The 15727-nt window shown below is 42.7% G+C and overlaps 1 protein-coding gene across 3 annotated transcripts in view; it reads right to left on the bottom strand.

Annotated features, from left to right (window-relative positions):
* adissp (adipose secreted signaling protein) overlaps positions 1 to 15727 on the bottom strand; it is a 122819-nt gene that overhangs the window by 21130 nt on the left and 85962 nt on the right. The window lies entirely within an intron of this gene.

Below are 15727 nucleotides of genomic sequence, written 5' to 3'. Positions count from 1 at the left end.
TTTATACATTGGAAACTCAAAGAAATTTTCTTTACCTGAGACAAAAGAATTATGAAGTAGGAGGTAAATCAGCTAGATTATTAGCATATAAATTACAAAAACAACAAGCAGACAATACAATTCATAAAACAAAGAACCCAAAGACAAAGCTTGTGGAGAGTACAATAGGGAAAATTCAAGAGAGTTTTGAAACATATTATCGAGAGCTGTACTCCCAACCCCGGGCTTCCAATGAGCCCTACATGGACACTTTATTGAATTCTTTAGATCTACCCAAGCTTACAGATTTTCAAAATGAATGCCTATTAGAACCAGTAACTGTCAAGGAACTGAACGTGGCCATCTCTAGGTTAAAGGCTGGAAAGTCCCCGGGTTCTGATGGGTTTACCTCAGAGTGGTACAAGTCCCTGAAGTCACAGTTAGCCCCATTACTACTTAACACCTTTAATTGGATCCTGCAGAAAGGAGAAACTCCACCTTCCTGGAGAGAAGCGATTATTTCAGTTATTCCTAAAGAGGGTAAAGATAAACTAGAATGTGGTAATTATCGGCCAGTTAGCGTTCTTAATTTAGATTACAAATTATTTATGTCTATATTAGTGTGCAGATTGGAAAAGCTTTTACCTGGCCTAATCCACTTAGACCAGACTGGATTTATTCAACAAAGACAAACACAGGACAACATAAGGAGAACTCTATACATACTAGAACAGGTTACTAAGAACGGGACAGAGACAAATGGTAGTGGGATTAGACGCTGAGAAAGCTTTTGATTCAGTTAGTTGGACATTCCTATACAGAGTGTTAGGAAGATTCGGCTTTCAAGAAAAGTTTATTAAAGTAATCCAGACTTCATATGACAGCCCTACAGCTCAAATTAAGATAAATGGGGATCTCTCTGACTCCTTTATTTTAGAGAGAGGACCTAGACAGGGATGCCCAATTTCTCCTCTCCTATTCGCACTATACATTGAACTGCTTGCCCGACTAATAAGACAGAGCGAAACTATAAAAGGTATCAAGATGGCAGGGATTGAATAGAAAGTGGCGTTATTCGCAGATGATGTTTTAGTCTATCTGAGTGAACCAGAAAAATCATTTATAGGATTGGTTACACTGTTGGATGACTTTGGGAAAATATCAGGTTATAAAAGAAATGTAAAGAAAACGCAGGTGATGTCCCTAAATCATACACCATCCAAAAAACTGCAGGGTACATATGATCTTAAGTGGGAAGCTATTTAAATAAAATATTTAGGAATAACCCTGCCGAAGGATCTTTCAACGCTGTCACAGGTAAATTATGGGCCATTAATTACAGAGATAAAAGCAGATATGCATAGATGGAACCTTATCCCCTTTTTAAGTTTAAATTCAAGGATAAATACCATAAAAATGAATATTCTCCCTCGGTTACTCTATCTTTTCCGGACTTTACCTGTGGAGGTGGATGATAATCAATTCAGGGAATGGGACAAATGGATTTCCCACTTTATCTGGCAAGGAAAGGAACCTAGAATTTGTTATAACACCTTACAGTTAGGGAAGGAAGGAGGAGGTATGGTACTTCCTTGCTTGAGAAATTATTTTTATGCTTCACAGATAACCCCTCTGTTATATTGGTGTAATAAGGAATATAAAGCTAGATGGAAGGAAATAGAATTTGGATTGGTTGACAGTTTTCCTCTACAGGCCTCAATAGCTGACAAAGGATTGATGGCCCAATTAGAAAAGTTTAAAAACAGCTGGATAAGTCTTACATTAAAAGTATGGCAGAAGGTGGTTAATTCACGTGGAATCAATAACATGTTAAAACTTTTCAGATGGTGTGCATATGATACCGAATTCCTTCCCAGCAGAGGAGATAAAAGATTTGAACTATGGATAAAGAAAGGTCTTACAACCTACCTCTCACTTATACATAAAAGAGTATTACAAAGTTTCCAATTCCTGCAGGACAAACATGGCCTAGATCACAATGATTTTTTTAGGTACCTTCAAGTATGACACTATGTTAATCAGAGTTGTAGATATACAGACTTATCAACAGTAGAATTAGAACTTTTCAAGATTCTGAATTCGGCTTGTAGTTCAATACCAAGTAAATCAGTTTCTCGGTTATATAATGCACTCTCCCATACTAAAAATATAAACACATTGTATATTAAAGAGAAGTGGGAGAAAGAAGCGGGGTTGGTACTTTCAGAGGAGGCTTGGGGGAAAATATGCAGCTTTCAATGGTCCTCGACTAATTCTTTGATTTGGAGAGAACATTGTTGGAAAAATATTATAAGATACTTCAAGACCCCATATCAGGAAAAATATAAAGACACAAATGTGACGTGTTGGAGAAGGTGCGGCTCCAAGGAGGCAAATCATTTCCATCTTTTCTGGGATTGCCCTAAATTAAGTTTATACTGGAAAGGTATTCATAGAACATTAGTTAAGGTATTTAAGACCCAGATACCTCTGAACTTTGAGACGCTCAATTTGGGGCATGTATTGTTTCTTGAACAGAAGGAAGATATAAAGTTGCTGCAGGCCCTTTTAGCGGCAAGTAAGAAATCAATCACTAGAAAGTGGCTAAATCCAATACCACCTACATTAGAAGATTGGCACGAAATTATCTTGGAAATATTTAAAATGGAAAAGATGACTTACTCTCTGAGAATTCAAAAAGAAAAATTTTATCAAATTTGGAATAAATGGATTGAATATATAACCCCGAAGCGAGCAGACTTTAGATGACTCTCCTAATGATTTATACTGCTCTTCTCATCAACCCAGTAATATTGCTAACGTAAGCACCCCTGGTCTAAATGTTTACTGTTTTTGTTTTTTCTTTTTTTTGGAAAATGGAAAATTAACACAAGTAAAGGAAAAGATTTGGGAAAGGGATAAAAAATGATAAAATTAAGTAAATAACTACATAGGGATTGGATAATTACGTTTGGGGGTAGGAGCAAACATGAACAAGTTAGCATATAAACACCTACAATGGTAGTTACATAGGCTTACATACCAACATGTTGAACCAGAAGAGAGATATGGAAATTATTATTAATCCACTATTATTACTATTTTTCTTAACAACTAATATCATTATTTAGCCTAATAGAGTAGAATTTCAACTGCACATAATTATCTATTTAAGTGTCTAATTTTTTTTATATCATCTTAATGTGTACTTAGGATTGTATAAATAATTATAGTTTTATACATATATAAAAAAATGGAAAAGGTTATACACGTGAAAAAAGTTCATGATACTTGTGAATTCCTTATCTAAATAAAAATTAAAAAAAAAGAAAATACATTGTAGTCCTTTATCACTGGAAGTCCCTCCTCGACTGTTCGCTTCTCTGAAGGAGTACGTGGTTCAAGATGGGGTGGCTCATTGCCATTTTCTCAAGGGAAATTGGATTTTTGGGCAATAAATTCTGGTCCTGCCACACAAGTAGTAAACTGAAAGTTGTGATTCTGACCTTAGTAACTGGAGCCGAGTTGCCTGAAGTTCATAGACCTATCTTCCACCCTTCCCCCATACTCCCAAACCATACACTCAGTGTAACAGCTGGAGGCTGCGTTTTCCAATACAATCAACTCAGTTTCATTACCATGCTTGGAGAGCAACACGGTCCATCTCTATATCAAGCCCATTCCGAATGGTGTCATACGGTTACCTGAACCCCTGCCAAACATTCTTTAATTCTGTGTTGAGAAAATAATCCTACATGCTTTATTCCTTAATCGGGCCACGGGTTTGAACAAAGTACCTTGATGTTTTTCTGAATCTCCAGAAAAAAAACATACCTGTCTATCAGTTCTCCCTGCCTCCCTCCTTCTTTTTCTCCCATGGTCCACTCTCCTCTCCTATTGGACTTCTTTTCCAGCCTTTGAATTTTCCACTTATCACTTCTCACTTCACTCTCCCCCCACCACCACGTACCACACACCCTCACCTGGCTTCACCAGTCACCTTCGAGCTTTCCCTACCCCTACCTTCTTACTCTGGTTACCTCCCCCTTCCTGTCCTGTCCCGAAATAGGGTCTCAGCCCGAAACCTTGACTATTTTTTATTTTATTTATCGAGATACAGTGTGGAACAGACCCTTCTGTCCCTTCAAATCGCACCGCCGAGCAACCCTTGATTTAACCCTAGCCTAACCTACCAACCGGTACACTCTTGGACTGTGGGAGGAAACCAGAGTACCTGGGGGAAACCCACGTGTTCATGGGGAGAATGTGCAAACTCCCTACAGGCAGCTACATGAATTGAACCCAGGTCACCAGTACCGTAAAGCATTGTGCTATCCACTATGTGCCACCCTTTATTCCTTTCCAAAGATGCTGCCTGACCTGCTGAGTCTCTCCAGCATTTTGTGTGCGTTTCCCTTGGAATTTGAACGGTTTTACATAAGAACATAAGAAATAAGAGCAGGAGTCGGCCATCTGGCCTGTCGAGCCTGCTCTGCCATTCAATAAGATCGTGGCTGATCTGGCCATGGACTCATCTCCACCTACCTGCCTTTTCCTCATAACTCTTAATTCTCCTACTATGCAAAAATCTATCCAACCTTGTCTTAAATATATTTACTGCTTCATTAGGCAGAGAATTCCACAGATTCACCACTCTCTGGGAAAAGCAGTTCTTCCTCACCTCTGTCCTAAATCTGCTGCTCCGAACCTTGAGGTTACTGGTGGAAACAACTTCCCTGCCTCTACCTTATCTATCCCTTTCATAATTTTCAATGTCTCTATAAGATCCTCTCTCATTCTTCTGAATTCCAGCGGGTACAGTCCCAAGCAACTCAATCTCTCCTCATAGTCTAACCCCCTCATTTCTGGAATCAACCTGGTGAACTTCCTCTGCACCACCTCCAAAGCCAGTATATCCTCCTTCAAGTAAGGAGACCAGAAGTGCATGCAGTACTCCAGGTGCGGCCTCATCAATACCCTGTATAGTTACAACATAACCTCTCTGCTCTTACATTTAATCCCTCTAGCAATGAGGCCAACATTCCATTTGCCTTCTTGATAGCCTGCTGCACCTGCAAACCAACTCTTTGTGATTCATGCACAAGCACTCCCAAGTCCCTCTGCACAGTAGCATGCTGCAAGTTTTTACCATTTAAATAATAATCTACTCTTCCATTTTTCCTTCCAAAGTGGATGAGTTCGCATTTACCAACATTGTATTCCATCTGCCAGACCCTTGCCCACTCATTTAACCTATCTATACCTCTCTGCAGACTCTCTGTATCTTCTGCACAGTTTTTCTCATTTGACCCTAATTGATGACCCCTAATTTTGGACTCCCCTATCTGGGAAAAAGACTACTACCATACACCTTATCTATGCCCCTCATGATCTTATAAGCTTCAATACCTTCTTCACTGTCCTCCACACCAATTACATTACCATCCACGCAAACACGAGGAAATCTGCAGATGCTGTTAATTCAAGCAACACACACAAAATGCTGGTGGAACGCAGCAGGCCAGGCAGCATCCATAGGAAGAAGCACAGTCGACGTTTCAGGACTTCACCAGCATTTTGTGTGTGTTACATATCATCCAAATTGTTAACACAGACGACAAACAGTAGGGGGCGCCACACCAATCCCTACGGCACACCACTGGCCTGACTTCCATGGAAGACGGGCATCAATGGCACACAGATGTAACTTGTCATCGTAGGAAGGCATGTGGGAAATCTGGATAGGTCAAATTATGGTTAAAAATAAGTTTCAACTCCTTAGCAGCACAAACAAAGAGTATGGCTGCTTTTTCCTTTAAAGTAGAGCTGAAAATCAATCAGAAGTCTAGATCAGGGCCCGAAGGTTGATTGGAAGCCCAGAAGCCAGTGCCTGATGGCCAGAGACTGTAGTCTGTGAATCTCTGCGAGTCCACTGGGGAAGCTGGGGCCAGCGTCTGCGAACCCTCGATTCCACTAGAGGCTGGAGGCCCAAGACAGCCTGCCCTGGGTGTAGCTGGGTGCGTGGGAGGGAGGGAGGAAAGAATAGGGCTTGCTTTTTGCTTTTGTTGCTTGGTGTGCTGTTTTCTGTTGCTCTGCCGGACACTGTGGGAATGCTGTGTTGGTGTGGGAATGTTTGGTGATACTTGTGGCCTGTCCCTAGCACATCCTCGGGTGTGTTGGTTGTTAACACAAACAACACATTACACCGTAGGCTTTGATCTACATGTGATAAATAAATCAAAATCTGAATCAAATTCAAGGAACTAGCAATAACGGAAGAATAATGAAGTCGGCTCGCCAATGGAGACAATTAGATTGGAATATGGATGTGGTCGTCAAGAGTATTAAGCTATGGAAACCAATTTCAGTAAATGAGATTTTGTTATGTAATCGAGTCAGTGACAACACAAGCATATTTGGCACCCGTTACGAGTGCCCCTGGGCTAGGCTGCAGGCTCCTTTGTAACTTGAGTCATTTATCTGGAGCTGGTCCTGTAGGTTAGAGTCTTGTGTTATGAGACACAACAGAGTGAAAAGATGCCTCTGTATTTGGTCAGCCTACTATCAACCAAATAAACACAGCAGCTTCCATGGCGGGGCCAACATGATGTATTACTAGTCCAGCAAGGTTACTGGACTACTTTAACCAGTATGCTGGGGCACCGAACGACCTGCTGGAGGATCTATTGGGGTGGGGGAGGGGGAAGGAATTGTTAATATTTTGAGTCAGACCCCTGTAGTGTTTAATGCCATCTGTATTATACAATTGTAAAGGAGAATAAAATAATTGTTACTCCAGATCTAAATTAGGCTTCTGAACTCCCTGCCACATCAGATTCAAAGTGTCACTGGTTAATCTGTTCTATACCTTACAATATTTAATTTATGCACTTTTGTTTATTTATGTGTAATGTATCTGTACATTTAACCCTGACTTTCATACGTTATTGTGTGTTATTTGTCCTAGTGTGCTTCACAGCTTGGTTTTGGAGAAACGTCGTCCCTTTTGACGGTATACATATATATATATATATATATATATATATATATATATATATATATATATATATATAGTTAAACGACAATAAACTTGACTGTCGCCAAGAATGACTTAAGTATCTCTGTTGGGGCCCTGGCAATTTCTGCACTTGCCTCCCACAGATTCAGAATTGTTTAATGTCATCTCCAGTTCACAAGGGTAAAGGAGAACAAAGTAATTGTTACAAATTGCCTAATTCTGCTCCTATGTCTTAATGGTCTTACTAAAGGGCAATCTGAGAGAAGCCTGCAGTTGATTATAGTGCAGTCAAGCCTCCATCTCTCTGCAGGTCACTGATATAAAGGTGCCTTCAAAATTCAAGATTGTTTAATGTCATTTCCAGTACACAAGCATAAAGGAGAATGAAATAATTGTTACTCCAGATCCAATGCAGCACAAAAAACACAATAAATATAAATACATAATATAGCTAATACAGGTAGATAGATTGTATGTCCGTAAAGTGACATAGGTCTGGAGTGTCTCTATATAAGGTAGCTCTGCCAGGAAATGATATACAAGTGTTCCCCGCTTTTCAAACGTTCACTTTACGAAACCTCACTGTTACAAAAGACCTACATTAGTTACCTGTTTTCGCTAACAGAAGGTGTTCTCACTGTTACGAGAAAAGGCAGCGTGCGGAAAAGGCAGCGCGCGCCCAGAGCAGCCGCTCTCCCCCGGATTCCGAACTGCATTCTAGCTGGCATTGCTTAAACACGTGCCTGTGAGCAGCCGTTTGCAAGATGAGTTCTAAGGTATCGGAAAAGCCTAAAAGAGCTCGTAAGGGTGTTACACTTAGCGTAAAACTAGACATAATTAAGCGTTTTGATTGTGGTGAACAAAGTAAGGACAAAGTGAATTTGGCTTGTGGAAGTTGACGAAGGTGATGTTGAAGAGGTTTTGGCATCCCATGACCAAGAACTAATGGATGAAGAGCTGATGCAATTGGAAGAGGAAAGAATAACAATCGAAACCGAATGCAGTAGCGAAAGTGAAGTCGTCCAGGAACTGAACATGATGCAAATGCGTGAGATTTTCACTGCAATGATAAAGTATGACTTTAATTTTGAAAGGGTACATCGGTTTAGTGCATATTTGCAAGATGGTTTGAGTTCTTACAAAGAACTGTATGATAGAAAAATGCGCGAGGATAAGCAGTCAAGCAAGCCTTCAGCAGACGACGAACCTCGATCTTCGACATCGAGGCGGGCAGACATAGAAGAAGATGGCCTGCCTGCCCTGATTGACGATGAGATGACACCCCTGTGTCCCACCACCCCAACCCCCAGGCTGCGGAAAGGTACCGATTCCCAGAGAGTGCAGCGGTAGCCGGGAGGCACCCAGCACATCTTTAAGAAAAAAAGCCAAAATAAATAAGCTAATTAATTAGGTGTCGCCCGGCATGTAAATGTTGGCCCAGATCAGAGGTGATTGCCGATTGCATTGCCTCTGATCTGGACCGAGAATTACGTGCCCGGTGGCACCTAATTAATTAGCTTGTTTATTTCGGCTTTTTTTTTAAAGATGTGCTGGATGTGTCCCGGCTACCGCTGTACCCCTGCATGCTTCACGGATCGGTATCGGTTCACTGCCCGGAGGGTGGGGGCCACTGCACCACCCCAGCCTCCGACAACTCAGCCTAACACACCATCATCAGTGTGCTCGGCGCTGTCCCAATTCTGGTAAGTGATACTACACTGTACATACATTATTTCTACTTTATATTGGCTGTGTATTTTTATGTGTTATTTGGTATGATTTGGCAGCTCCATAGTTTAAAGGTTACTGGAGAGCGTGTTTTTGCCAACAGCGCTTGCGTGAGATTTTCTGCCGAGAGCGTTTGCGTGAGATTTTCGCTACAGAGAACAGTGCAGGCAACAATTGTAGAGAAGTATTTCTACTTTATATAGGCTGTGTATTTATCATATCATTCCTGCTTTTACTATATGTTACTGTTATTTTAGGTTTTGTGTGTTATTTGGCATGATTTGGGAGGCTATTTTTGGGTCTGCGAACGCTCACAAATTTTTCCCATATAAATAAATGGTAACTGCTTCTTCGCTTTACGACCTTCCGGCTTACGAACCATTTCATAGGAACGCTCTACCTTCGGATGGAGAGGGAAACCTGTACTCGTAGTGGTGGGGGTGTAATGGGGTGGAGGTGTTGATGATCAGCCTTACTGCTTGGGGAAAGTAACTTTTTGAGTCCGGTGGTCCTAGCGTGGATGTTATGTAGTCTCCTTTCTGATGGGAGTGGGACACAGAGGATCCATGTTTCAGGTTCAAACTATCTCAAGAACCTCTAACCTCTTCTACTTCTCACCCCTGTCCCCCATCTCATGTCTCCAGCATTCCCCTTTGTCTGAGACATTCACTTGGGGTTTTTTACCCTCTCAAACACTCAAGCCCATCCAAATTTCCCTGAACGTGCCCGATCTCCTAACTCATTCCAACTGCGAGCATTTCCAATTCAACAGCTCGATTTTAAAATTCTCATATTCATTTTCCAACTTCCTAATATAATTTTGCTCTTTCTTCCCTTGATCACCTCTTCCAGCTTCACAAGGCCCTGGGATGCCTACTCTTCTAGAAGACTCTCCTAGCTTCTTACACGTTCCAGATTTTCCTCTGAGTAAATATGTGCCTGCAGTCACCTAGGTCTTTTGAAAATCCCACTCTAAACTTTTGGCTCTCTGGCACCATAGAACCAAAGAACTCGAGGTTTTGGTTAATCTGCTACAGATTAACCAAACATAGCATTAAGCTGGAAAGATGACAAAAAAGATTTACAGGAATGCTTGGGTTGAGTTGTTCTCCAACCTTGGCAATTTACTTGCAAACGTTTCATCACCATACAAGGAGCGCACTGCTAATTGTGGTGTGTCCTCTGAATTCTTGGCCTTTATATACTTTTCAATCAGCTGATCGGTCGTCATTTCTGAAAACTCAAGTTGTGACGTGGGGATGAAATCTCATAGCTGATTGGTTGTGTGGTGAACTTCATGCGTTGTCTGGAAGTTTGCCTGCATTGGCTCATACAGTGGCACGCAAAGGTTTAGGCACCTCTGGTCAAAATTTCTGTTACTGTGAATAGCTAAGCGAGTAAAAGGTGACCTGATTTCCAAAAGAAATAAAGTTAAAGATGACACATTTCTTTAATATCTAAAGCAAAATTACTTTTTTAATTTCCATCTTTTACAGTTTCAAAATAACAAAAAAGGTAAAGGGCCCGAAGCAAAAGTTTGGGCACTCTGCATGGTCAGTACTTAGTAACACCCCCTTTGGCAATATCACAGCTTGTAAACGCTTTCTGTAGCCAGCTAAGGGTCTTTCAATTCTTGTTTGGGGGATTTTCACCCATTCTCCCTTGCAAAAGGCTTCTAGTTCTGTGAGATTCTTGGGCTGTCTTGCATGCACTGCTCTTTTGAGCTCTATCCACAGATTCTCGATGATGTTTAGGTTGGGGGACTGTGAGGGCCATGGCAAAACCTTCAGCTTGCACCTCTTGAGGTAGTCCATTGTGGATTTTGAGGTGTGTTTAGGATCATTATCCTGTTGTAGAAGCCATCCTCTTTTCATCTTCAGCTTTTTTTTTACAGACGATGTGATGTTTGCTTCCAGAATTTGCAGGTATTTAATTGAATTCATTCTTCCCTCTACCAGTGAAATGTTCCCCGTGCCACTGGCTGCAACACAAGCCCAAAGCATGATCGATCCACCCCCGTGCTTAACAGTTGGAGAGGTGTTCTTTTCATGAAATTCTGCATCCTTTTTTCTCAAAACATACTTTTGCTCATTGCAGCCAAAAAGTTCTATTTTAACTTCATCAGTCCACATGACTTGCTTCCAAAATGCATCAGGCTTGTTTAAGTGTTCCTTTGCAAACTTCTGACGCTGAATTTTGTGGTGAACCTTTGTATGTAAATAGGATTGAAGCCTACTTGTCTGTTAACTGAATGGTTCGCAGAAATCACACTTCTAGGAATTCTCTTGCATGCCGAGTGTTTATTTGCACCATGACTTTCACAGATGCACAATTGAATCTGTGCCTCTCTCGATGTTTATGGGTAGCGACCAAGCACTCGGAGGACACAACATAATTAACAATGTTGCCTTATATGGTGATGAAATGATTGCAAGTAAATTGCCAAGATCAGAGAACAACTCAAACCAACCAACCCAAGCTTCATATTTTCCGAATTATTTCCAGATTGCTTGAGGATCTGAGTTGGTCTTTGTTCCTTGGAGTGAAGGAGACTGAGGGCTGATCTTAAAGAATAAAATCATAGCGGGAAAACACACACAGTCATTATCCCAGGGAAAGGGAATCAAAAACTCAAGGTGAGAGGCAACTGCACGCAATGTGGATTGAGCTGCCAGAGGAAGTGGTCGAGGCAGATACAGTAATTTTATATTATTTGGAGTTAGAGTGGCCCTTCGGCCCAATAAACCACATTGCCCAGCAACCCAGCTATGTAATCCCAGCCTAATCTCAGGGCAATTTACAATGACCAATTCACCTACTAACCGGTATATCTCTGGAATGTGGGAGAAACCGGTGCACTCAGAGAAAGGCCACGTCTTTCACACGTTGTTCGTCCATCGTCGTCGTCGATGAAGACCTCAACACCATGTTGGTGTCAAGACCAGCACTTGATTTGGATTTAAGTGAGGGGGAGTTGCACAGCGTCAGCCTTACTCTCTCTTCCCAATTCCCCTCTGGATCCAGTGGCAAGACAGAGTCTAGACGGCTGGACATGGGACTAGGCGCAGTGATTGACCAGGACGTCTTCTGTGTCTTGTCCTGCTCTACACGTTCCATGACGCTTGCAGAGACCGCCTTCTTGACCGTTGGACCTCCCATTGGTCTCATCCACCCAATCTGCTGGAGTCTGTCTTCACATGCTGGGATAGACAACTCCCTATCTCACCGAGGGTTTGAGACCCGCCGGCTACCCTCACCTGGTTTAGCCGGCTTGTCGAAGTCGTTGCCCGGGGTGTGGCCACTGTCGCATGCAAACAGCTACGGGGAGCCACAGGTGAGAGCTGAATGCCAGGTGGGGACCAAAGGTGGACTAACCGCCCTGAAAAGGACGCGACATGTTCCCCCACCAGAGGTGCTACCCCTCCCTGACACTTCATACATGTAAAGGACATTTGGGTAGGAACATGGACAGGAAATGTTAAGAAGTTATGGGCCAAACATAGGAAAATGGGACTTAGTTAGATGGGCATCCTGGTTGGCACAGACGTGGTGGACTGAAAGGCCAGTTTCGGAATCAGGTTTTATATCACTGGCACATGTTGCGAAATATGTTGTGTTGCGGTAGCAGTACATTGCAATCATCGTCATCATGTGCCATGTTCTATGATGTGGGCGATCATGGTCTCATGACCATGATTGTTCTTGGCAATTATTTCTACAGAAGTGGCTTGCCATTGCCTTCTTCTGGGCAGTGTCTTTACAAGACGGGTGACCCCAGCCGTTATTAATCATCATCAGAGATTGTCTGCCTGATATCAGTGGTCACATAACCAGGACTTGTGATAAGCACCAGCCGCTCATATGACCATCCACCACCTGCTCCCATGGCTTCGCATGACCCTGACTGGGCGGGCGAGTGGGGGAGGGGGTGATTTGCGGGTGCCACAGTTTGCCGAAAAGTCAGAATCCTCTGCCCTGGGCCAAAGGTCTTTGGAGCTTCCATTAACATTTCTGTAGCTCTCAACCCCATTCCCCTACCTTCTCCTTTACTGATTAAAAGCCTATCACCCTTCACTGTTAATATACCCAATAATTTGGCATCCACAGCCATCTGAATTCCAGCAGCTCTATCACAAACCATTGAGACACCACACGCTATGAAAAATAGTGCATAGATGGGTTAGAATAAGGCGGTGAAACAGCTGTGAACTAAACTCTACATTCTGCACGACTGCAACCGCGGCAACTGGCAAGTGGAAACAGTTCTATAAATCACATGGGTTATGTGGTGACGGGACAGTATCACTCGAAGAGTTGAAACAATGCAAACACTTGTCCCTTCGTAACTGAAACTTGGGATTTTATTTAATTTATTTATTTACAGATACAGAGCATTCAGGCCTTTTTGGCCCAACAAGCAGCAACCCCCCCCACCCCCCCGCCCCCAGCAACCCACTTATTTAACACTGGCCTAATCATTTACGATGACCAATTAACCAACTAACCAGTATGTCTTTGGACTGAAGGAGGAAACCTACATAGTTCATGGGGAGAACATACAAACTCCTTAGAGATGGCACAGGAATGGAACTCGAAACCCTAGAACACCCCACATTGCGATAGGATCTAATTATGGTCTCACGATTATGGAGAGATTGAGCAATTTCTAGTTCCTGGGTGTCACTATCTCTGAGGACCTTACCTGCACCCAACATATTGATGCGGCTGTCTAAAAGGCAAGATAGTGGCTATACTTCACTAGGAGTTTAAGGAGGTTTGGTTTGTCAGCTAGGACATTCAAACTTCGACAGAGGTACCATGGAAAGCATTCTGACTGGGGGCATCATCGTCTGGCACGGGAGGGAGGGGGGGTTAGGGGGGCTCCTGTACAAGATCGAAGTAAGTTGCAGAAACCTGTAAAATTAGTCATCTCCATCATGGGTACCAGCCTCTGTAGTATCCACGACATCTTCAAGGAGTGGTGCCTTAGGAAGGCAGCATCCATCATTCAGGATTGCCACCACCCAGGACAGGCCCTCCTCACACTGTTACTGTCGGGAAGGAGGTGCAAAAAGCAGCGATTCAGGAACAGCTTCTTCCCCACTGCCATTCCATTCCGAAATTGACATTGAACCCATAAACACTACCTCACTACATTTTATTTCTGATATTTTGCATTACTTCTTTTAACTTAACTACTTAATAGACATATAGTTAATATACAAGGGGTGGTTGATAAGTTCGTGGCCTAAGATAGGAGTCAACTTTAGAAAACCTAGCACATTTATTTTTCAACATAGTCCTCCTCCTACATTTACACACTTAGTCCAGCGGTCGTGGAGCACACAGGTCCCTTCTTTGTAGAAGTCGGCATCTTGGACCTCCAGAAAGTGGTCCACAGCAGGGGTGATTGATAAGTTTGTGGCCTAAGGTAGAAGGAGATGAGTTATTAACTTCAAACTTCCTGCATAATCACTCAAAGAGTTGACCTGCATGTGCACGTAACGACAGCTGTTTAACTCACCTCCTTTTACTGTAGGCCACAAACTTATCAATCACCCCTGCTGTGGACCACTTTCTGGAGGTCCAAGACGCCGACTTCTACAAAGAAGGGATCCGTATGCTCCACGACTGCTGGACTAAGTGTGTAAATGTAGGAGGGGACTGTGTTGAAAAATAAATGTGCTAGGTTTTCTAAAATGGACTCCTTCTACCTTAGGCCACGAACTTATCAATCAGCCCTCGTAACTTAGGATTTTTCTCTATATTTATTTATCATGTATTTCATTGCATTGCTGCCACAAAGTTATCAAATTCCATGACGTATGCCAGTGATATTAAATCTGATTCTGACTCTAATCACGAGGTTACCATGGCGTTCTTTCAAGCATTTAGTTCAGATTTTACAATAGCCATTTGCAACCCAGAACGAGTAAAGTCAAAGTCAAGAAACAACATGCACAAAATGCTGGAGGAACTCAGCAGGTCAGGTGGGCATCTATGGAAATGAATAAACAGTCAGCGTTTCAGGGCAAGACCCTACTTCAAGACTGGGAAGGAAGGGAGAAGACATCGGAATAAAAAGGTGGGGGGGGGGGAGGTGGGAGAAGGATTTCTAGAAAATGGTAAGTGAAGCCAGCTGGGGAGGAGTAGTAAAGGGCTGGGGAAAAAGGAATCTGATAGGAGAGGAGAGTGGACCATGAGAGAAAGGGAAGGAGGAAGGGACCTGGAGGAGGTGATAGGCAGAAGTGGGGAATAGGAGAAGAGCGGAGGGGGAGGGAATTTTTTCTTTACCAGAAGGAGAAATCAATATTTTTGCCATCAGGTTGGAGGCTACCCAGACAGAAGACAAGGTGTTGCTCCTCCACCGTAAGGCCATGGACTGATATGCCAAAACAGGAAACGGAATGGGAACTAAAATTTTTGGCCAGCGGAAAGTTCTGCTTTTGGCCGATGGAGCGAAGATGCTTGAAGTATTGGGTCTCCCAATTTACGACGGGTCTCCAGAAGGTAGTATTCACCATGATCGACCCTCACCATCCAGACATGCCCTCTTTTCATTACCTCATCATGGAGGAGGGCACAGGAGCCTGAACAGCATCTTCCCGTCTACTGTCCGATTTCTGAATGAGCCCATGAGCCCATGAATATACCTTTATCTTTTTGCGCTATTTAAAAAAAAATTAGTTGCAATCTGTGGTAATCTTTATGTACAGCAATGTACCGCTGCTGCAAAACAACAAATTTCATGACATACGTCAGTGAACTTGATGCAAAATGGCGGCGGAACTTAGCGAGTCAGGCAGCATCTGTGGCTGGAAAAAACAGTTAATGTTTTGGGCCCAACGTCTTGCAGAGCTCCTCCAGCATTTTGTATGTATTGTTAATCAACACTAACTTTTCCTTTCACAGCTGGAGAACCACTTCAAAAAAAAAGTGCACCAAGTGACACCCAGGATGTCCAAATTCAGGGAGAAGCAAGGGGACTCCCTCCCCGCCGCC

This window comes from Mobula birostris, chromosome 4 (assembly GCF_030028105.1).
Source record: "Mobula birostris isolate sMobBir1 chromosome 4, sMobBir1.hap1, whole genome shotgun sequence".
Lineage (NCBI taxonomy): Eukaryota > Metazoa > Chordata > Chondrichthyes > Myliobatiformes > Myliobatidae > Mobula > Mobula birostris.
The sequence above is the reverse complement of the archived record's forward strand: the minus strand, read 5'-3'. Positions and strand labels throughout refer to the sequence as shown.